Here is a 23,925-nt window from a genome sequence, read left to right as displayed (position 1 = left end):
TGTTCCTTCTCAGCTCTTGACACACATCCCCAAAATATGACAGCAGCGCAACCGTTTCTGTTACGGAAAACAGAATTGGCTGCAATGAGGTTGAAGTCACCTGGTGGCCACCCATGACTTGCCCAACAAGCTGCTTGTCCATGATGGGAGATGGGCCCTTCCATGCAATCTTCATTGGAGAGTCAGAGCTGGAGTCTTTGAGGGGGCCTCTCTCCCTCCACTGTTTCTATGAGCAAGCCTACATAATTAGCTGGGAGTAAGCACTGAGCTCTTAACCGACTGAAGTCGGGTGAGATGGATCCTACCCTGGGGAACCTGAATTCCTTAAGGAAGTGCATAATTATTCTTGCTGGAAGTTGTTCACACCTCTGGGCATAGGTCTTTTAGGTGTTTCTCCAAGTGTAGTGGTAGTTACAGGATTTGCAACATTTTATTGGTATACTTACATCCCATCCATCACCTGGGGGCATGAAATTCCTGCTTACAAGTGTCAGTAGACAGGTGCGCTGTTGGGCAAGCAAGTGAATGTGCACCAGCTGTGGGGGTACCAGCAGCCAGCCTTGGCACCCGTGGTGTAAGGCAGAGCTCCGCTTGGTCTCAGGGCACGTGGGGGCACTGGACCCCTTGGATCCTGAACAAGCACAGGATAGAAAAGTGATCATGACCTGCCGGAGCGTCGAGTGTAGGAGGGTGCAGGAGGCAGTGGGTGGATCCAGAGAGTGATGGGGGAAACACAGGATGACCAGATGTTTAGCCAAGGTGGCTCCAAAGGGCCAGGCTAAGCTCTGTGGTGCAGCCTGCTTCTGAAATGCGCTCTTTCACCGTGAGCATCAGGATAACTAACAGCAAGATTTTAACAAACATGCATACTTAGAGACCCATACGTGGAAGTAGCAAACGTGTCTTTTGACCTACTCTCTTCACATCATTAACTGGTCTCCCCCCCCCCCCCCCCCCCCCCCCCATTCTCCACCTCGAGTGTTTCAGTTTTCCTGTGCTTTTAGAGAGCTTTCCCTTACATCAGATGACTTTTTCCACTTCCTTGTATAAATTCTACCCTTGTCTCCAGTCCTGAAGTATTTATAGCTCAATGGCACACATAACCATTGGGCATACAGTAATTTCTCTTTGAATACTTTCCATATCTCTCCTGTGTGCTTTTCCACCCACACGTGTTCCATTGCCTTATCCCAAAGGATGTCTTTATTCCTCTTTTATACTTTTGGTTTCTCTATTGTTTTTTTCATGCCTTTCTTCTTGATGGGTTGGGTGTTTTTGCACATCACACAGCTTGAAAAAAAATCCCCTTCAGACTCTTTCATTGAACCAAATCCTATTCATCTGATATGCATGCAGAGTGAAATTCAATCCTGAGTAAAAGAGCAACCTACCTGCTGCAGGGAACCTATTTTTGAAGAATTTGGGGGACAAAGGCCTCAGACTGGCCTCCACAGAGGAACTGACTTCACCCTCAAAAGAGTCCCACTGGCCACAGCACAGTGGTGACCTCTAGGGTTGTAATTGTATCTAGATACCTTTGTTGTTGGCATTTTCTTTCCTATGGTATTTTTGCGCCGAAGCAGAAAACCAAAATTCTGTTTTTTTCAAAGATTAACATAGTTTTTCTGATGAAAAAGTAAAAGCAATGGCAATTAAAATTGTGCAGTTATTTTCCTCCTGTTTTTATTTAGCCCTGTAAGGTAATACAAAGGGAATAGCTACCTGTCGCAAGCAGATAGGTGTCATTTCAGTACGGACGAACGTGGAGTCATGCTTCAAAAGACAAAGATGGGAAGGTAGGCTCACAGGGTCGAAAGCAATGACTCTGAACAAGACAACTCACAGTTAAACAGCCAAGGTGCTGTAGTTAGAAGGAATGCAAACAGGGATATTAAGTTATATTTATGCTGTTATTTGATGCTCATGGCAAAGCTGATGCAAGCCTTCCTTTAATTGAAGAAGGGTAGTGAAAAGCTGCAGAGGACCAGGAGTGACAGAGGGACTGGAAAAGTTGTATGTTGGTGGAGGACTCCAAGTCTTCCACCAGGGTGGCTTCGCAAAGAAAGGGTTTAGGGCTGACTTAACTGCAGCCTAGAAGGAGCTCCTATTCCCAAGAAGGAGCACTTATTAGTAGAGAGTTCTGTTTAGCAGGTAAAGGCATAGTGACAGTCGATGGCTGGAAGATGAAGTTAGAATTCCCACACCAATTAAATTTGCACAGATCACTGTCGTTCATCAAGGATCAGAACAGATCCTCCTTGTAGGGCTGTTCCAAGCCCAGACAAGCTGACTTTCTAAAATGCCGGTGGCTAGCTCGAAGGGGTGGCTAGCTCAGAGGTGCTCCCAGCCATGGACACTGGCAGCACCACCTCGGGTGCAAAGGCAGCATAGAGTGGCCAGGGGTCGTGTGCCATGCTAATGGGTGGCGTGTCACAGTCTTTGTGTGCTTGAGCAGTAGTTCAGGCATGAGTTAATCCAGACACCATATGCACTGCATTAATGCCCAGAACCCTAATGAGATGGCCAAGATCAATTTAGGGTATAGGAGCAATATCAGACTTTGTAAATGCTGCAAAGAAATATAGCACTGTTTGGCCTAATTTTTCAAAGATAAAGAGAGTGAGGAATGAGTTGAAATTTGCTTAGCATTTCTGAAAATCAAGCCATAATAATTAACCCCTGCATGCCTATGTGCTTAATTATTTTTTCCACTTCATTTAGGAGAGGCAAAGAGAAGCTTCAGGCTTCTCACAACTCTGCAGCAAGTTTGTGACATGATCAGAACTCAGAAGATTCTGAATAATCTCCCCATCACTCTTTCTTCCCCCTTTCTAATTAACTCAGCTTTTACTAACACCAGTGCAAACTATGATATAACATAGGCCATACAAGCTACAGGAACAAACCCCAAAAATACACCCGACTGCATTCCTGTTCAGAGCTGCGATAAACTAGCCAGACGCACATCCTGCCTTTAATTATACTGAAGAGGTCTTGGTGACTTGGTGTCCTACATCAGTATTAGGAAGCTTGGGCATTGAATTGCTATAAATCAAGAGCTTTGCTGCTCTCACAACAAGCCCAGTGGGAGCCTGACTTTCTCAAAGAGCTTAATTAAAGAGCGCTTATTGTCAGCTCACCCCTGTAGCCCATTAGAGCTCCGCAGAGATTTCTGTTCTCCAACATCATTGTGAAAAGTGGGACAGCCCTTGCTTCTTAGGAAGCTCTGTGTTCATAATCACTTCCTCACATGTCAATACGGTCCTGGTGATCTTATAGTCATGTTGCAATTAGTTGGTGATAGGTGTGAACAGGGCATATCTGAATAACTGTTTATGGAGATCCTATTGGCTAGGCAGTTATTCAACAGCCATTATTTTCCTCGTAGCGAGTACTTTCTCCGGTTATATATCAGTGTGTTTGGAAAAGCAAGGTTAGTGTGTGTCATTTCCAAAAAAACCACCTATTTTCTTTCCTCAGAAGCGTGTACGTCCCTGCCCTCTGATGAATGCACCCCCCTGTGGTTTACGGAGGGTGAGAGGAACCCAGGTTCCCATGTCATGGAGGCCTTTCAAAGCATTATCTCTCTTTTCGCTTGAAACCCATGTCACGGTAGAGTTGCACTGCGGTGTAGTTGAATGAATTACTCAGGCCATAACTTCTGCCGGCTGTTAGAACCAGCTTAACTTTTTTGTGTGCATGGGGCTGGTGCGCTTGGGCCCCATCAGTCCCATCCATCTTAAACGGGGGATTGGTATGTGCCTTAATATTGATAAACAGCAGCCATCGGGCTGCACAGTTAGAGCAAGGGGTGGGGAGAGGGCAGGAACATTTTAGAACTGTACCTCTGCTCTCCATCTGTGCTGTTATCACGTACAGACGTGGAGCGGAGGGAGTGGTGGTGTCACTGGGGTTCGATTTGCACCGCCCGTGGTGCAAGGCCAGCCGCAGCACAGCACCAAGGCTTGTCCCAGCCCTCCCTGAGCCATGCAGAAGCTATCGTGCACAGCCATCGCCCACGCGTGCCCCTGCGTGCTGAGAGGGAGGTTTTCCAGTTTGATTCAGAATGGACACTTCTTCCCATTGCACAGGCACAAATGGCCACCTCCCTTTGTGCTGGGCTGAGGTGGTGCTGCAGCGGGGCACGTTCCGCTGCTCTGCCGGGGGTTGCACAACCTCTGGCCCTGCTGGCAAACCCACATCTCAAGGGAGTGAGAGGACTCATTCATTCAGGCTTGTCCATTACTAAGTATTATTTCCCAAGGCATTTACGGAGCTGTCCTACCTCCAAATTCCAACCTGGATAAGTCAGAGGTGTTTGGAGGCTTTGAAATAAATTTTGGACAGCAAAGATGAGAGGAAATCTCATGGCCCTAGAAGTTGTCCTTATTTCGCATGTTCTTTTTACACATTTCTTCTCCTTCATGATTTCAGCCATGAATCTAGTATTAATTTTAATTAAACTCTGGCTAACTAAATGGGCCAGGAAGATTAAGGAGTAAAGTGTAGGCTGTGATCCTGTCAGGGTCTTTTCCAGTGCAAAACTGGCTGTCTGATAGACAAGAAGTTCTCTGCAGGAACACCGCAAGGAAGGGACCCCTCTGACGTGTTCTTCACTGGTACAGCAGTGTTTATGAACTTCCTATGGGTAGTTGTGTCCTTCACTGTATGGTAAGCAATTCATGGATCGCTTTATCCATATGCATCATCATTGTCTTCCTGGTGTCCACTTCCCTACCCAGGAAGTGTTTGCAGGATCCTCACAGAGGAGAGGAATTTATCCAAGAGACAAAGTGGTCCTGGAACGGAAGTTCTGCCTGTCAGCAAGTTATATATTGCAAGATGTAAACCTGGTAGCCACTTGCTCATGGCTCATGTGGTGATTTGTCAGGAGTCCCCCACCTTGAAGTTTCGCTGTGATGGGTTTTGTGCAGGTACAGATCTGTCCAAACACAAATTCTTTGACTGGCTTTTGGTATAGGTGAAGAAACACTGCAAACCCCACTATGCCCACAGCTGGTCACTGGATGAAACCTCTCACCTGGCTGCAGCCCTGAGCAGCGGGCAGGCCAGAGGGAGCAGAGCGGCTGCTGAGCACACTGTGCGCTGCCCGCGCACCCTGCCTTACGTGCCTGCAAAATCAGGTGGCTTTCTGACGGGAGGCAAACCGGTTGCTTCCCTGCCACTCTGCATACAGTAGCTGCTGTGCCACAGTCCGTGATAGCCTTCCACAGAGTGGTTGGGAACCGGCTGTGGGGATGGAGCAAGGGAAGTGTCAGCCCTGGCCGGGGATGCCTGCCTGCAGCAGTGCCTGAACAGGGCAGCTCAGGGGAGCAGGGTTTCCCCACTCAGGGTAATCATTTTCCCCAGTGAAACCTGGAGAGCAGGTTTGACTCATCAGGCACATGGAGATGGAGGTCCCCAGTGAGCTGACAAAGGGAAAGAAACTGGGGCTCCAGTCCTCTTGGCGTGAAAGTGGTCTGGTTTTGCAGGGGAGGTGGTTTTGCAGAGGAGCTGTGCTCCCGGTTTTGGAGAAGGGATGTTAAGCAGCAGAAGTTCCTGAGCTGGCTCTGTTGGAGTATCCCCTAGGACCGTGCCCAGTGACTGAGGGGAGCAGCTTTCAAGCAACACATGTAATGAGCAATGAAAATAAAATTACCAGTTCATCCGGGCATAATGGTATATTTAGAGAAACAGCCAGCCAAACCAAACCAGCCCATTTTATCAGGCCATGCATCACCCTGTTCCTCTGTTACTGAAGGAAAGGATGTTCCCCTCATCCAGCTGAGGTTTTAAATGTTCAGTGATGCTTCTTCTTGGCCAGTTCCTACAGTTCTGGTTTGCCATAGCGCTGCCTGCTCCACTGTGTATTTGGGCTGTTAAGGCCCAAGGAATGGAGCTGAGACCCCATGCAGGGTAACACACACAAATTGTTGCCATGGGGATCCAGTATCATTTTTCTTTCTATGTCTTTATCTAAAACTGCATTTTTTTGGTAACAAAAATGAATTTAACAAGAAAACTAGAAGCTCTACCAAACAGGTGTGAAACAGAGTGAAGCATGTGGGGAAAGTGAAGAGCAAAGGCACACTCATAGTTGCTGCGAGGCTGACCCAAACAAGTACAGATCAAAAAACTATTCCAGCAGCTCAACTTTTCTTATTCAGTGACTATGTTCTGAATGCAAAGGTAGCCTTCTCTTGTTTGCTGTAACAGCTGTGGTAGTGGAGGCTGCATCTTTCTTTACTTTTGAACCTTTACTGCAAGTGGATGGCTGTGTTCCATAGATGCTGAAATCCAGAGGTGATGTAGGCTGGTGCCGTGTGCTTGGTTGCCCTCCTAACCGATATATTTAGTGAATGTTATTGTTGAGTGTGTTAGTCATACGTATGGCTGTGCCACATCTGGAGTTATTATCAATAGAAGAAAAGCCTACTTGTGCTGCTGGGTTATATAAAATGGAAAGAGCTTGAAACACAAAGGGCAATAGCACTGCCATTATCTTTTTAGCTTTATGCTTGTGTGAAGTAGAGATTTAAGATTGCACTTACATCAAAGGGCTGCAGGTATGCATTGAGGATACTGGGTTGAACTTCAGACTGAAGAACATTCAAGTTACTGAATTTCTACCTGAAAAGCAACTAATAAAATAAATGAATGAAACTATGCATTGACTGCAAAGTCTGAACTGTTTGAACAACCCCCAGACATTTAGCTCCATTTTCTAAGTGTGTTAATAATGGAAGGCTAAATGCAGTGGGGCCTTTTTCTTTTTAACTAAACTTAACCTGGTTTTAATCCATCTGCAACTGGCGTATGGCAGCAATAATAGCAATATAATAAGAAGAAGAATAATAACATCTTTCGTAAGTGTCATAGGCCTGCTAGATTTTACCACAATTCATCCTAGAAGCCTCTCTCTGTTCTGCATCTATGGGAGAAGAGATCATGTAATTTCTAATAATTCTAGATGAGAGACAGAAGTTATTTCCGTTGAACATCAAGAGAAGAATTGTATTGAGGACAATGACAACTCTTAGAAACAGTAGCTCCCATCTTCACAGTGCTTAGCAGTGTTAGTGAGGGCTTCCCCATACAAGAATAGCTGAATAGCTATTATAATATAAATGTTAATGGTGTGTTGAATTTTGAATACTTTTGCAATGAAAGGCCTGTGTTCAGTGTTGTAGTTACATTGTGGAGGTATTTTCTACATAACAATTTCAGGATTGGGTCTATTAGTTTTATTCTGGAATGGAGTGGATCAAATAACTAGAAAATGTGTGCTCTGTTCTGAATATATGATATTTATTTTGCTTTAGTGTCCTCTGTAATTTGTTCACCTAATGCATTTAGGTGTCTCAACTCATCCTTTTAGAGAAGGATAATGATAGGCTGCTCAAGACTGCCGATGTTATACTCTCAGTCTAGTCTGATTGTGTCCCAAATTGAAAGATATTGATTAATTTTGACAGTGCTTGAAATACGTTCCTGCAATTAGCAATGAACTGCATACCTGGCAAACTCATGGTGCTGTAGCAACATCTAGAAGTCTATTCTTTAAGGATAAAGAGTGAGAACAGTACTCCACTTGGCAGGGTGGTAACAACAGGTAATAGCAGCGTGGTACGTGGGAAACGATGTTTCACATGCTCACGTAGTTCCCTCAAATGGAACAATCAAGCCCTCTGAAGCTGTATGTATCACCTTTCACTGCAAATTGGCAGATTTCCACCTGATAAACTGACAGAACAAGTTTCAGACTCCTGGGCTTTACCTGGAAAGTAGATTTTCACCAGAAAGACTGAAAACTCAAAGCTCTGCTCCATTTACTGGCTGTCAAATTCAAAATGAAGATCTAAGAGCCTGAGTATACTAAATGCCATGGTACTCCTTCCTCTCAGCGCATACCCGAAGCTACCCCTTCATCCCTGATTCCACAGCTTATCTATAATAGTAAGTAGGATAAATTTCTCTTCCTTATTTACTAAAAAAATGCTGGCAAAAAACCTTGTATTTTGCACGATCACTTCTCAGCCCCAAACACTTCTAGGCTAAATATATTCTTCTAATTTATGTGCTTTGGGCATCTGTTTTCATGCTGCATTCTCTCTGCAAGCGGCACAGAGGATGCCTTTCTTTGCCATCCCCGTGTGCTGCGTGGGTAGATCTGAGAAGAGAATTCTGCCTGAAGATTTCTGTTGTCTTTTTGTTCAGTTGAAGGCGATGGTTCTAATTTCTCCCATTTGTAAATTGCACACAAAATGCAGTCATACGCCTGGCTGGAAATCTCAGTTATACCTTCCAAGCTATTCTAAAAATACAGCTCAGGTCCTGCAGTCCCAAAAAATTAAACCCAGTGCTCCAACATGCAAGGTAGCCTAAAAGAGTGTGCTGCTTTGTCGTATGCAGTTATCATCCCTGCACTTGTTAGAGAAGGGAATAGATATTCACAAAGGCTTAGTTCCCTTTAAAATTTTGCCCATTATGTGTTTTATGAGGACACAGGAGCAAAGGTCTCTTCTATTACCATTCTGAGAGGATTTTCAGAAAATACGAGGAAATTCTTTCCCTGCCAGACTTCGTGAAGAAGGGGACACCTTTCCAATTCCTCTGGGAAGCGTAAGCAATACCAGTTTTGGAATGAAAAAAATACCACCTGGTTGTTTAGCTTTATTTTTACAAGTGTCAGACTTACGCAAAGTTTAATGTCTCACCTTTACTAGTCAACAGTTTGTATGATTCCAAAAAGCTCTCCAAGGCAACTCTCCTCAGTCTTAGAGGTCACGTTCAAATTAGCCATCACCAGGAGGCAGTGAGCCGCACCTAAGCAGTTTTGCTCCGTCAAAAATTCGGTATTTGTTTCTAGCATTGCATCTGGGCTCTTGTCTATTAGATCAATCAAAATATTCATTTGCTTACAGTCATCTGGATAAGGAAAGGTCCCAATACAGAGCCATTAAGTCCCTTTGTAGTTGCGAGCAGCAGAAAGGCTGCATAAAGGAGAAAACTACTCTTCCAAGGATGACAAATAAACACTACCTTGGATGCCTCAGCTCTGCCAGTCAGCCTCGGGATGAAGTCTGTCCTGTGGATATCCACATTTCCAGCACCCTGTACACAGGATTAAAATGCTGTTGCCTCTTATTTTCATTTATTGTGCAGTCCCTCAATGCTGCAGCCTTTGTGAACAGGGGAAGCTGTGCATTCAGGCTGCTGCTTCTACCTGGTCAAAGGAAAGCTTGCATCATTCCTGGTGCAGATGTAGTTATGAGGGTGGTGTGGACATTTGAAGCCCACTCTCAAGATGACTTTGTATAGGAAAATCCCATGTTCAAATGAGTGGGCTCCACCTTCTGATCCAGAAAACCAGCCCCCAAAAAGCAAGACCAGCCTTGGTTCTTCTTATAATTGGCAGGGCAGAAGCTGGTCCACTGAGGTCCCTGAGTCCAAAAATCTGAGCAATAAAAATCAAACTATCCTCACAGAGAACAGAAGTTGTCCCAGCTCCCTCTCTTCCCCAGCCTGTCAGCACAACCTTAGACTTATCTGGGTTGGGTCACAGCCAGCTTGCCCTCGTTCAAGCAAGACAGTAGGTAAGCCGATCAACCGCTCCAGCCAGCTCCAGAAGCTGAGACCTGAAATAGAAACGTGCAGCTGAATGTTGGCCATGCATGGGAAGATCTGCAGTGTCCTCATGGAGGGAGGAGTGGGACATGTTCCTCAAGAGATCATTTCATTGCTCTCTGGCCCCAGTGTGTTTTGATCAGTGATAGCAAAAGTGCCTGATGTCCATGTGGACAGTGTGACTTGCCTTGGCAAGCAGGAAATTACTAAGTCAATCAGTTCAGTCCCTCAGGCTGTAGGTCCTTTTAGAGGACACCTGTTGAAAAGTTGAGGCTTGCCCATCCCCACCACAGGTTGTGACTCTAACCTTGTGTACTGAAGCCTGAAGATTAAAAAGAAAAAAAAAAAAAAAAGGAAAGAAAGAAAAAAGCCATGATCTCACAGTCACTAATCTGTGATGAAAGCTGCTTTTCAAAGAAAAGGACTGATCTGACTCCTGTGAAATTAAGAGCTGCTCTCCCTGCTCTCAAGGGCTGTGATGACACGCTGAGATGTGTGATGAGTCGGGCAGGAGCCTCACGAGACCACGTGCTGTGTTATCCCCCCAGGAGGGCAGGAGCTGCAGGGCTGCTGGGACCAGGAGCTCTGGCTCCAGCACAGGCACCAGCGGTGGTGCTGGGCACACCGGGGCAGGCAGCTGAGAGCTTGTGCTTAATCATGGCTGGGCAAAACTCCTTGCTCTCTCCTAACACCACGGGCATGTTTTTAACCCCTTTTCTCCTTTAGTCCCACCACTATCCCTGGAGGCACCTAGGCTCACAGCACCATCCACCAGATGTGTTGAGGAATGCTGGGGCTCACCTGAGAGCACCCAGAACTAGCAGGGTGGTGTGCCACTGCCAGCTGTGCTTGCTGGGGGTTTACAAAAGGCACACACAACAGGAACGGCGTCTTCCTTTCTCATCTTTAATAGGGAGCAAAGGTAACCTGGCCCCTAGAATGAAATCCTGATTTTCAGTGAAAAAATTCATTGGGGGCTTCTTATCACTTTAAGTATTTCAACCTGCCTGCAGTTTTTTTGTTCTAGTTCTCATACCTCAGATGTTCCCAAGAGGCTTGTTCAATCTGATAAGGCTTTGTTCACAAGAAGCTACATACTTATTTACTGAAAGGAAGACAGCCAGAAGGGTTTCTGAGCAGATACAAACATGTGAACAGTTAAGCAGAGACTATTAAGACAGCTTGTGTAACAGCACGATGGACGGACAGGTAGAATTTAGTCAAATGCCTGCTTGGGGAGTTGGGATGGAGAGCACTTCACCCCGGCACTCTCTGAGATATGGAAATCACACAGGCTGCTCCTGCCAGAGTTTATGGGTCCCCCGAAATTACTTTTCCTTTCATCTTTCCTCTTCACCGTAAAACTGACCTGTCCAGGGAACGTAAGTCTTTGTCCTTTCTAAGAGAGCACGCAGAGATGGTGGGCAGTCGGTATGTAAAAGTGCTCAGCATGGAGATGGAAAAAACCCAACCCTTCGATCTGAACTAAGGCCTGAAGTCACTGTAAACTCTTTGCAAAATTTACCACCCAAGAAGCATGAAGGGTTAAAGCCACCAGTTGGGCAAAATTCGTTCTTGGCTATCAAGGCCACTATATTCAAATGAAATATCTATGCGATTTATATTTCTCTGTTACTCAGCTGAGGCAGCGCATGAATGGTGTTTCATAAGATGCTGTTAAAGGATGTGTTGGCTCCTTGCAGTACATATTGTACTCTACATCTGAAGAAACAATGTAAAATAAAAAAAAAAAAAGGAAAGAAAAAATTTGGAAAGTAAACTATTGCCTCCATATGCAATGGAAAATAATTTAATTATGAAATGAAACTGCCATACAGCACTGCCAAGAGGGCAAACAAATGAGAAGTTAACCAAAAGAAGAAAATTGTCAGTCTTTCAGTACATAGCCATTTTGTTCTGAACAGCAGCAATTATGGAAATGTGCAGAAGACTGTTTCACTGATGATAAATCCGCAATATGTCAAGCAATGTTTGAAGATTCATATTTAATTACTGTGACTACACAAATTAAACAGTGGAAAAAAGTTGTCAATGCTGTTTTTTAAAGTTGGGAAATAGATCCAATGCCAAAAGCAACATGGTTAACGTCGGTGACTAAAAGAGAGACTTTCCCTCTAGGCTAAACCTTGTGATAAAGGAGAGATGTCACTTATGCACTTTGGAACATGTCTGGCAAGGTTAAGAGGTAAACAGCCAGAATGATTATCGTCTGGGTTGGTAATGGTTTTCTCAGCCACATATTTACTCTGAGCACACTCTTTGTGTTCCAGGTTACTCATAACTCTTGATCACAATTTATTGGGTTTGGGTTTTTTTTCCTGCTCCAGAAATTGTTTTAAGGCAAATAACTTGGAAAACTCCATGTTCCGCTAATGGTCAAGGCAGGACAGGGCTTCCATGAGTTCATCTTACCAAAGGAGTGCCAGCCAGCCCCCTGGCTCGGCGGAGTTGGTTGGCACAGCTCGCAGCCCATGCCTGCCCAGGAGCACTGGGTCTCTGCCCCAGCGAGCAGCACGTGGTTCGGCAGCGGGCAGCCTGTCTGCCAAAGCGACACGTGGGCTTGCAGCGGGTTTGGAGCTGCGGGTTGACCAGGGTGAACAAAACAAGGACAAAGCGTGCTTTATTTCAATGTGCGCAACTCGGATCAGCAGCAGCATGCGTAACCCCTCCTTGCGAATGGGGAAGGATGTTTCCAGAAACATCTTCTGGAACAAAATGTTACAGGGCGTGTAATTCTTTCCCAGCAGCGCGCTGGCTGACACAGGGAGTGCCCTCCATCCCCAAGCCTGCCCACAGCATCCAGCAGTCGGGAGCCTGCAGTCACCCGGGTACACCACAAACCAGGGAGCAAGGGAGAGCGCTGTGGGGTGCTGCTCCTGTATTATCAGAGGTGCGGATGCCCAGAGCTCACTGAAGTCTTCCCCAGCAGCCAGTCTGCCCTGATGGTGCAGATTTTGGCTGCAGAGTTCATCGGATCATCCCACCCTGTTGCCATGGAAGCCATGCTCCTGTTACCCTAACGCGCTGGCCCAAGCGACATGGGTGCAAATGCCAGTCCTTATTCTGCCGTGCTGTGGGGCCCTGTGAAATTTTTTGCCTAAATTGCTCATTTGTAAAAAAAGCAGAGTTTTGGGGGGTTTTTTTGTAAGGATTATCTTTGCAAAGTACTTTTAGATGTAATACTGAAAGGGCTATGTAAGAACCAAGTAATAACTAATATTAGACACCAGGCCATATTCTGCTGAAAAATGCAGAAGAATTAATCACTCTGCCTGAAAACCCACACAGAATTGCTCTCAAGGACACAGGATTTTTTAGGATGTATGCATGGGAGCAGTTCCTTAAGAAGATGCTCTGTGTGAAGTGGATTGTGCACCATGCTCTGCTGCAGTTGTCATGGCGAGTATTCGTATTCCCCATAGCAACAGAACCAGTAAATAACTGCATAAAAAAACTGCATTAACTGACCAGGGCACAAGTTCATTCTCTCACCAGCATCCTTAACTCGAGCACCCTTCTGTAGATGAAACACTCCACTGAAAAGCAAGCTTTTCCTTCCGTTTGTGATGTTTCCTCTTCATAGTTTCGTTATGATTCACCCACTAGTTGCTACGCGAGTGACACTATCTGCACCGCGAACATACTACTGCATGGTGTCTGAATTAACTGAAGGAGATGATGATGATGATGCAGCAAAGCCGCAGTGAGTGCTGGTTTTGTAGCGCTTTGTGCAAGTGCTGTCTAATGCAGGTCAACCCAAGTTCTGCAAGTGAAAGCACTGAAGCTCTACAGGAAACAATGTGCTTTGGTTTTTTTTTTATTTTTGGAGTCTCTCTGTCTTGTTTTTCCTTAGTTGAAGTGACTTGTTATTCTGCAAACTAGCACCACCACCAGTGTTAAGGGCAGGTGGCAGATGTATTAAATGGATAAGGAGGGGATAGAAACTGGGGGGAATTAGAAGATGTCACCATAATAGCAATAATGCTCCAAAGCAGGACAGTCTTTCGCTTTAATGAAAAGAAATTTCTTGTGAGCTAGCATTTTCCTAAACAGTGGTTTGTGGTGCTCTGAGAAGCCCTGGGCTCTGCTCTGCAGAACCATGTTGTTTGTGTACCTTGCTGAAGGCAAAATTGGGTACGAAGGTAGATGACATCTGTGAGAAACACTGCAACTTGACAGAAGTTGGTTAGTGCAAAGCAACTAGGAACCATTTTTCTGAAAAAAAAAAAAAAAACAAACCCTAAAAAAATAATAACCCCACAAACAAACCAAAACCCCAAAACAAAACCCCAAACAAACAAAAAACCCAGCCCAAACCAAAAACCTCCTTGGGTTCATCTGGCTGCTCGCAAATGTACTGGGAAAGTGCTGCTTGGCTTGCAACAGAAGGTGGATGCTCCCCTGGGGTAAGAAGGCAGAGGGGGTTTCGTGATGTGGAGTGGACCAGCCAAGAAAAGAGACAAACTGTTCAAAGGAAAAAAATCCAATCAATTTCCCACAGATCTTGCTTCTGCAAAATGTGTCCTGAGTTTCATGGCAAGTGCATTCACCAGACAGCATCTCTCTCCAGTCCCAGCCCCTTGTTCAAAGCCCTGACCAAAGCTGATCTTGGTATTTCTGTTTAGATGAGGAAATTCCAACTGTCTTGCATACTCGTTTTCTGCAGACACGCAGAAATATGATCAGTCACTTATAGCTGCATAATAGAAACCAATTTCACCAGGTCAGTCGGGGTTTGTTTCCACTTATTAGGACTGGCTTTTTGCAACACTGCTTTTAGACTACATCTGTCACGTAATACTGGTTTTTAGCATCACAGTCAATTCATTGATGGTGTTCAGCACCTCCCCTGTGCCCAGAAAAACCATGTGCATTTCTGTAAGTAGAGAGAGTGCAGTAACATCCCACACATTTCTGAATATTTTTCCACACATTTCAGTATCATTTAGTGGTACTTCGATTATCAGAGTGATAGTCTTGCAGACTTGCGTTTTAACTTGCTTTTGTTTAGGTATGAGCAGAGCATCTGCAACACATGACGCTTTCAGTCCATCCTGCTCCCAGGGTAAAATCTCGGTTGAATACCAGGCCCCTTGTTTTACGCATTTATGAATTTATTTAGAAGGTTTCTGTGTTTTCAAAAAAGACAGAAGAAAAACAGTGGAAGTTACCCACAAACCCTATTGACTTCGGTGCACTTGGGACCAAGGACACACATTTTCCTTCCTGTGTATCCTAAAAGACCATTCAGGGAGGTGTTTGGAGATCTGTGCCCTGGGGGTTGTGCTCTGGGCTCCTGTCCTTTTTAGTGTCTGCCTTGTGCTAACAGCTGTCCCTTGATACAATCTCAGGCTGCTCATTTTTTTCTAAAGAACCACCAGCACAGCTTGTGCTGAAGAAGCCACCGCTTGACATTTATAATCTGATTGACTGTCAAACTACACCTGGTGTAGTTCCTCGGGGGTTAAGTACATGCAACTGTTGCGGTGAGTGAGTTTGCATGGTATCAGATAAATACACAGACACAGACGTATTGTTTTTTCAGCCTTTGCTAATCAGGTTGGCGAGACTGCCAACCCCGCAGTCTTCTAAATGTAAAGGCCCCCGTCTGCTTTCTACTGCATCCTTCCGTGGTCTTCAGTGGTCTTGATATTGATGTCTTGTACAAAGCTGCAGAGCTGGGGAAGGACTGCGCTGGTCACTGTGCCCTGAAGAGGAAGATTTTACTTTCCTTACAAAGTAAAATCAGGCAACAGGTTCCCTCAGCACCCCGTTGCCCGCGGGTTTGCAGAGGAAGGGCTCCCCACCAGCAAGGCTGCGTGGAGGGTGAGCGGGGCATGGAACTGCGGTGCTGGGGCCTTCAGGTCACAGCCAGCCTAATGCCACTCTCCGTCCCAGTTACCCAGTTTCCAAAGGAGATTAGGATGTAGTTGGGAGCCCTCTGGCTGCAGACCAGTCCTGGCAGAGCAAGGGAGAGGAATGGCAGTAGCTGGGAGGCAGCCAGGATGGTGCCTACAGGTGGAGGCAGCTCCTGTCCCAGGTCCCAGCACAGCCTGCTGCACCCTCCCAGCTCGTGTCCTTTGTCACCCTGTGCAGCTCGGGGGTCTGGTCAGGCCCTGGGCTATAGTAGGAAGACCAGGTGACAAGGACAGCTTTCTCTCTACCATGGTTGGCCAGGAGCACGTTGCTTCTTGTCTTGCAGTCAGACATTGTGGCTCTAACTCACGACGTTGAAAACTCCATCAGGTGACAATGTTAGTGTTGCTGCAGCTCTGGGAAAAAGCCAGAAAGGACAAGTAGAAGCTTTTCAGTGCAAGGAATAGCTGACCCGCAGAATTCCGAACAGCCACGTGTGGGATCAAGTAACTAAGAATGGGCAAATACCAGGGAGAAGCTTTAAAGTGTTACTGCCTTGTATGAATGAAGCTCAGCATCAGCAGAAGTATTAATAGGAAACATCCATGTTTATGAAGGTGGCTATAATGTGCTAATTAGTAACAACTGTGATTTATTAGGAAGGATGCACTTGCAGATGATGGACAGTCATTTTGCACTGACTTGCCTGTTCTTCTGTGCTTCGTCCACGGGTGACGCTACAGCTGTTGCCATTGTCCGGTGGTGCTCCTTCTGCCCATTTATCCTCTGACTGCTGAATTCAGGGGGATCTGGGCCTTTAGCATAATTATTATTAAGTTTCTGTTTTATATCTCTGTTCATAAAGCCCCTCAGTAGCTGATTATACTAACCAGAGGTGATTATTGCCTGTGCCCACTTAACCCATATTTAAATGCAGCAGCCTGAATTTGTCTTCAGCACAGTCTCCAGAAGATAGGAATCCAGCATCAAAGAAAATTAATTCATAGGTACATTATCATGTGGGATCAAGCTAAAATGCGGTCAAAGAGCCTTAGACTCAGTGTATGCTCTCATGGAAGGATACAGGCAGAAGAAGGTACCCATATTCTTGTTTGTGCAAGTCTTTTTTTCCCTACTTCTTTGAGTCAGGCAGAATAACAGATCACAAGAATACTTACCAAAGAATATTTTACTGCAGTTAAGAGAGAACACTTTTTCCTTTATAAAAATAATAATTATTGTGGAACGTATGATCAGCCACATTAAAAGTATTCTTTTACTCCTTTTTCCTGGCCAGATCTCTGACTTGGGCACCTGTCAGCTTTTCAAATCAATGCGTTTATCAGGCCATGCTATTACTCCAGCAAAAGGAAATAACAGGGCCCTAGATGCACACAAAATTTGGATACCAATCTTGCCTCTACAAGAGCAGTCTTAAATAATTTTCTACAAAATAAGGTGCTGGATGATGGAAATGAAAATATTCCAGTTGGTTCTCAAAAGCTTAGGTGGAATTTTGTCATAAATGGTGATTAACTCATTTATATTTCTAATACTTTTAAGCAGTTGCATAAAGATTCAATGTGGTGCTCAAAGATGCTAGGTAGGAAGCAAGTAGCTCCTTCCAGCCCACAGGGATGAAGATTTTATGCTAAGGGGGAAATCCTGTTCACACTGGAGTAAATGTGGGTTTTGCTCTGCCTTTAATGGAGTTTCCGTTCCTTTTTCTGAACTTAAATGAGAATGGGATTTTACCCATCTTCTCACATGGTTGTAGTGCAAACCTGAATTTTATTTCTGAGTCTTTTTAAAGGGGGAAAACAAAGCTGAAACTATATAATCCCAGAGAACAGATGCATCTGCACAGGGAGAAGGACTCTAATAACTGTGGGGCGTTGCTTGAAGCAGAGATGTGAGCTCCAAGCAAACAGTCCCGGCAGCACAGCAGCGATGCCAGCAGTGCTCGGCGGTGCCGGGGAAGCTGTGGGAAGCCTGCCTGCCGTTCTCTTACAGGTGGCAGTTGTATCTGGCCAAAGCGCACTTCCTTCTTCCCAGCGCAAGCGTAGCGAGTGTTTGGGATGAGGGAAGGTCATAATACCTCAGAAAGAAAACGCTCTGCTATTTCCAGGAGTTTTCAGGGAAACTTTGGAATTCACAAACATAAGAATGGATAAGGAGTTGCAGGGACAGAGCTTTGCATAGGCAGACTCTTGGGCAGTAAATTTTTATGTTGCAAGTAAATGTGACTAAAACATTCCAGCAACTTCAACTACATTCTTTAGGTTAAATCCAATAATTATTTATTCATCTCTCAACTTTGATTTTGTTAAATAAGCAATACCATCATTCAGAGGCAAGAATTTAATCCACAGAAAATTCTGTCCTTGGAGAAGATCAAAGTGAGTCCTGTGGTGTTAAGCACACACCTACAGCACTTGATCCCAAAAAAAAATTAAACGTGTGTTTCAATCAGCCTATCCCTTCTTACTGGTTCTCATGCATTAACCTAAGCCTCTGCCTGAGCATTCTCAGCGCCAGGATCAAGGACCTGTGGGGATCTCCACACTGGGAGAGCAGAGGTCTGAAAATGCAGCAAGGGAACAGCTGGGAACACCAGCAGGCTGTGATGGCAAGGCCTGCGCGGTCCTCTGCATCTACCGATGCTGCAGGAAAAGACTGAAAGTCTCGTAGGTGATATAAATGCGCAAGATAAGTACGTACGCTAGAACACAAAAGTTAAATGGCCCTGTTTATCAGGCACAATTAAAATGAACCGAGGATGACTAATAAAGAGGCAGTTTAAAATCTTTACTGACACAGTGTCAAGGCAACAGTGTTGTGCAATAGCACCGACAATGAACGTTGTGTCCCTGCCCTGGGCAGCGCTGGGAACGGGGCTGGCGCCAGCCTTGTCCACACACTCTCATGGCAGCTGCTGGGTGGGCTCCACCGCTTAAACCCTCTGCTCGCTGCCGCGTCCCACAGCCACAGCAAAACCCACGCAGGGCCAGCCTCTTCGGATCAAAGCAAAGGTATTTTTTCTACTTTGTTGGTGCTAGTCTTCCCTTTCCTTTTGGTTTGTGTTATTCCAAGACTCACGGTTAGTGCTGGTTGAAAAGCGAGAACATCGTGTTGAATTTCTGGGCACGCTCTGGAGTGAGACGAGGCTGAGGTGCCTGGTCCTGTACTGGGGCTGGTTCTCGACTCAGCGCTGTGCAATGCAAACACTTCCTGGCGCACACACACACACACAGAGATATGTATTTATATTCTTTGCTGTTCTTACTCTCTGGCCAAAACCAGTTCTCTTTTGGTTTTATTGCTGCTGGCATGTCTTTGCAACACAGCGTTGTTAAAAACTAATAATATAAGCAAATCTGAGGTTACGCCAACCATTGCAGAGTACAGCCAAAGCTGCCTAGTGCTGCAGCTCGCTGAGAAATGCGTGAGTTTTGTCGTGTCAGAAGTGCCCATTTCCCCTTCTTTTTTAACTTTTGAAAGGATCTTAGTGGAGTGTGTGTTCTCTAAACGAGGTAATTAAAGTCATCGACATGAAAACTTTAAGCATTGCTATGGTAGGAGTGGCCCCTGCATCTGCCCAGCCTGCTGTCTCTACCTGCCAGCGGCTGCAGGGGAATTAGTTGAAACACTTCAAATAAAACACGGTTTCTGCTTAGAAAATGATGTTATTGCAATTAACATGTAAAGTGGTATTTCTGAGTGTTTTGCTTTATTAGAAGAGAGTGTTGATGCTGTTTGCTGTGCCTGCTGGGCTTGCAGGATGGGGGTGGCCATGGAAGTGTTCCAGGTGCAGACCTGGTTGGGCAGTTCCAGCACAGCTCAGGGCAATGACTGTGGCACTTGGTGCCCCGGGGGAAACCTGCCTCAGCCCCTCTGGGGTCACATCCTGCCTGTGCTGCCCACAGCATCTGTCCATGGGTGCGTAAACTTAAGTGCTTCAGCTGCAGAGTGTGGTCTCTGTGCTCCTGAGCTAACTCCCCAAATGTGCATCTGCGCGCCCATGTATGTGGGCGAGGGCATCCTCTCTGTGACCATCACTCGGGTGACAGGGCTGCATTGCAGCCTGCAGAGACAGACCTTAACTCAAGTGAAAAAGGAGAGAAAGGTGGCATTCAATACTTATTTGTACCTTGCCTGAAAGAGGGCAAGAAGGACTTTCCCCACATGAACAAGGGAAGGGTTGCTATGTGATGAGGCTGAGTGCCTCAAAAATCCACTGAGTGGGAAAATGAGATTTGCCACTTGTGGCAGTCAGCACAGCCACACTATTTGCTCTGCCTCTGATAAGAAAGAAAATGAGAAATACTAACTCCATGCGAAGGTGCCCTTTCTCTTGTCTTCATCAATAACAGCCAATGTTCCTCAGGGTTATTGCTGTAACAATGTCACTTCCCATTTCTTAGTGACATTGGGTTTATATTAAAAACCTCATAGTGAAGCTTTTTGTCCGCTGTCCCCTTTTTGGTTCTCTTTTTGTCCCCCATGCTTCAGGACAGTGGCACATGCGGGGGACCTGGCCATGCAGGCAGGCTGCCTGCCTGCCCCTTTCTCCGGCACAGCAAAGGCTGGGAGAGGAACAGGAATTTTGGCTGAGCAAGAAAAGCCAGGGGTCAGGTATGCCAGCTGTGGGAAGGGGCTACTGGGCAGCCACACACTCCTGGGAGGAGCGGAGCTCCCAGCATCGCACAGGTTGAGGAGCAGTTTTCCAAGAGGAGTTGAAGGGGTGGGGGGAGGGAAACACAAACCCCTGCAAAATACCCACCAAAAAAGCCCTAACTTGTTGGTAAGAGCGAGCGCACTCGGTTTGGGAAGGGGATGACATCATGCAGCTGCTGGCAGGACCCACGCGGTGCCCCAAGCCCCGCGGTCCCCCAGATCCCCCCCAGCTGTGGCACCAGCCAGTGCCCCCCACACCCCCCCGCCCCCAGCCCCACCGGGGGCACCTTGAGCAGAGAAACAGGAGGCTGCAGGCCTGTCTTGATGCCACCACAGCTCTTAGTGTCTTCCAGAGACAAGAGGAGAGTAAATCAAAGCCCCAGCACTGAGCATCAACCGATGGCACGGGGGGGGGACAAGTGGTCCCTCACCCGCAGTGGGGCACGGCTGGTGTCGCAGGAAGGAGCAACCCACCGGCCCTGGGGAGGAGGGAAGGTAATGACAGTAGAGAAAGGGATGATGAAAATTTAAAAAAAAAAAAAAAAGTCGTATGAGGAAGGAAGCAGCAAATGTTAAATCAGTGACTCATGGTATGGGATGACTCAAAGCGCAGCTCGTGTCGGGCATGGAATTGGTGCCGAGCGCCTGGCGGGGAGAGCAGCAAGGTGGTGGGATGGTGGGAACGGGCAGGGGCAGCCCGGGCGAGGGGGCAGCGGGCGGGCCGGGGCCGGTCCCAGTCCCAGTCCCGCCGGGCGGCCCGGCCCCAGCCCCGCTGCCCCACGCAGGGTGCCCGGCACAGCCCGGGGTGGGGTGGGGACGGCGGGTCCCGGCGGGTCCCGGCGGCCGGGGCGGCCCCGCGGGCCGCTGCCCGTGACCTACTTCCCACCGGCTCCTCCCGGCGGAGGGTACAGCCGCTCCCCGTGCCCCTGCCCGGGCTGCGGGCGCCGCGCCCGCCTTCTGCGCGCCTTCTGCGCGCCTTCTGCGCCCGCGCTCTGCGCGCCGTCCGCGTCCGCGCGGCGTACGCGGGAGGGGGCCGATGCGGGCGGGTCGGCGGCGGCCGCGGCTGCCGGTGGCGGCGGGGAGGGGGGAGGAGCGCGCCTGTGCAGTGCCGGGAGGCCGGGCTCAGCCCGCCGCCGCGTTACACAACCGGCCGCCGCAGCAGGCGAGTTTCACAAGTCCCGCCGCTCGCCCGCCCGCAGCCAGCGCTCGCCGCCGGGCCTGCCCGCGCTCATGCCATGTCCGCGCCGGGCAGCGGGACCCTGCGGCGGGCGGTGACCCCGGTCGGCGGGGGGACACGGCGCCGGGGCTGGGCATGGCACTGAGAGCGGCTCCGGGACGCGCATCCTGCCGGACGGTACGTACGCCCCTGCGGCGGGCGGCGGGGTGCGGGAGGGGGTCCCCGCTCCCACCGGCGGGGCGGGCAGCGCTGACCCGGGGGGACGATGCAGGGCCGGGTGCGCGGTACCCGCCGCTCCGCCCTGCCCTCGTCCAGCACCGCCGGGACGGTCCCGATTAAGTTTTGGAGAGGAAAATGTACAGCCGCAACGGAAGGCGTCAGACTTTGCCCCCCCCCCCCAAAAAAAACCAAAAAAACCGAACCAAAACCCCCAAAACAACCAACCGACCCCCAAACCCACCCATGTAGCGGCGGGACGGGCAGGGGACCGCGGCGCAGGCTGCTCGCCGGGGCTGGCGCGGGGAGGGGGGTCCCCAGCTCCCGGGCGGGGATGCCGGAGCGCGGCCGCATCCCCACGGCCGGGCACCGGCAGCCCCCGTTACCCGCCGGCTCGGGAACAGCCCCGGGACTGCACACAGCTGAGAGCCGCGGGGTGCTCGCGGAGGCGGGGGGCGGGGGGGAACTTAATTCTGGGAGGCTGAAATGGGCCTGACGGCAGTTTTCTCGTTCTGCCCTGAAGTTCTGTCTTTCTGGGAATGCGTTTGTCAGAAAACACGGTGGGGACAAACCTCCAAGCAGAGCCTTGCACCTAAAGATAGCATCAAAAATCCAGGTTGAAAAGTTACTCCTCCCACCGGGGTTATCGTATCTTTTGATTTTACGGACTGCTTACATCGTAAGTGGCTAATTGTGAAGGCTTTGCAAGTCCCTCATAGGTTTCAGCTGTGGATTTGTGAATGGTAACTCCCAGCCTTGGTCCTTAATGGCAGAAATTGCAAACAGATTGCTCTGGGTGGCTCGTGCTGGAAGCCCAGGTCAGAGCTGAGCCCTGCGTGATTCATAACTGAGGTGTCATGTGCGCTTTAGGGAGCACTTGCCCTTTGTAAAATGCCACGGTCCCCAAAGGCAGGAGGCTGCTGAGCCATCTGCAGAGCAGGTCCCTCCTAAGTGGATTTAGGAAAAGCCCCTTTTTGGGGAGACAGCTGGCACCCAGGTGCTAGCTAGCACTGATCCCTGAGTGGAGTTGTCCTCTTCAGCAGGGGAGTAGCCCTGGAAATGATGCGCCTGAAATCAAAGCTGTTGAAATGTCCCACGCTTTACCCACCTGCGAGGGTGCAGCACCACCCAGGCGGGCAGGGTTATTTATTAGCCCGAGTTTATTTTGTTGTGTGCAGTGAAAGCAGCGTGCTGATTTAATTAAGGGGACGAGACGTTCTGGTATATAGATGGGAAAAGGGAGTCGCTTCATTTTTAGGCAGGGTGAAGGTGCTCCCCTGTCCTTGTTTTGCTGGATCGCTGCTTGCTAATCCCTAGCTCTGGAAATGGAACTTGCCTTACAGAGGCAGCTAGCTCTTAATGTTTTCGGTAACGCAGGCTTTCCAGTCCTCATAGGTCCTACGAATGTTGCTCGAAGCAGCAGATGATTTCAGGAGCATGCAGTGTGAACCCCTGGTGCTGAACGTACTGCAACGTCTGCTCTGTTGGTTGATAATTTGTGTAATTTTAATAAGCTTCCCGGGCTGCCATGCCTCACCGTAGTTCTCCATTCAGAAAAATATATTTGGATTTTTGGTTTTCTAGAAACTGTATTGAAAAAAAAAAAAAGATCGTTTTCCTGTAATGTGCTAATCAGAGTAAACCAGCGTGTCAGCGATGCTTTGTGGAGGAACAGAGCACCCTGTGCACTGATGCACCGTAATGAGCACTCGGGGCTCTGTGGCTGACGAAGTTCTGACAAACGCAGCAAGCACTAATGAGGAGAGGAGGCTCAGGAGCTAAGCCAGAAGTGGACGTTTGTGCGGTAGGGAGGCATTCGTATCTCTTGGGCTAAGCGTGTTTACTACTGAATCTTTAGAATTTTTCTGGAAGATGTAACAGGAAAAATGCAAATGGCTTTTGGAGTGGTTGCTTACTGCTCATTTATTCAGTTCCTTCAGAGCTTAGAGATACATGATCTAGAGGAAAATGTAGAATTGGTTTGAAATTTTTTTGATAAACTGCAAACTTCAGTGAAATTTGGCAGTGAATGGTTCCTGGTTTTCAGCCACCCAGAGTGTGTATTAAATTTTTTTACCAGTTTAAGACACACATCAAGTACTCAAAATTAGCTCAGAGTTAAAGGTTAAAATTAGCAAACGAGTAGTTCATAATTAAAGTCTCATGGTGTTGGAAGCAGCAATGCATTTCAGAGATACTGATGTCAAATCCAACTCCTGATCGTTAGTGGTATCAAAAAATTAGTAGGATGGCTTTACAGTTTGGAGCTAGGGCTTATCTGTGCACAGAAGTGTTATTGTTTTGTACTAAATTACACAACCTCCCAAGATTCACATGTAAGGATACAAAGG

At 47.6% G+C, this 23,925-nt stretch overlaps 1 protein-coding gene across 6 annotated transcripts in view; it reads left to right on the top strand.

The window, feature by feature from the left end:
* The window catches only part of PASD1 (PAS domain containing repressor 1), a 114,216-nt gene that overhangs the window by 35,448 nt on the left and 54,843 nt on the right, over nt 1-23,925 (top strand). For 2 of the 6 annotated variants that reach the window (XM_037407687.1, XM_037407685.1), the window contains exon 1: nt 21,262-21,535. The exons of 1 other annotated variant lie outside the window; for it this stretch is intronic. The gene's annotated coding sequence lies outside the window, so the exon portion shown is untranslated. Of the gene's footprint in view, nt 1-21,261; nt 21,536-23,925 lie in introns of those variants that run through there. 3 more of the 6 variants (XM_037407686.1, XM_037407683.1, XM_037407689.1) reach the window with 2 other exon arrangements.

The sequence above is a fragment of the Falco rusticolus genome, chromosome 14 (genome assembly GCF_015220075.1).
Source record: "Falco rusticolus isolate bFalRus1 chromosome 14, bFalRus1.pri, whole genome shotgun sequence".
In the NCBI taxonomy this organism is placed as follows: Eukaryota; Metazoa; Chordata; class Aves; order Falconiformes; family Falconidae; genus Falco; species Falco rusticolus.
Note: the sequence above shows the minus strand (reverse complement) of the source record. Positions and strands in the feature narration are given on the sequence as shown.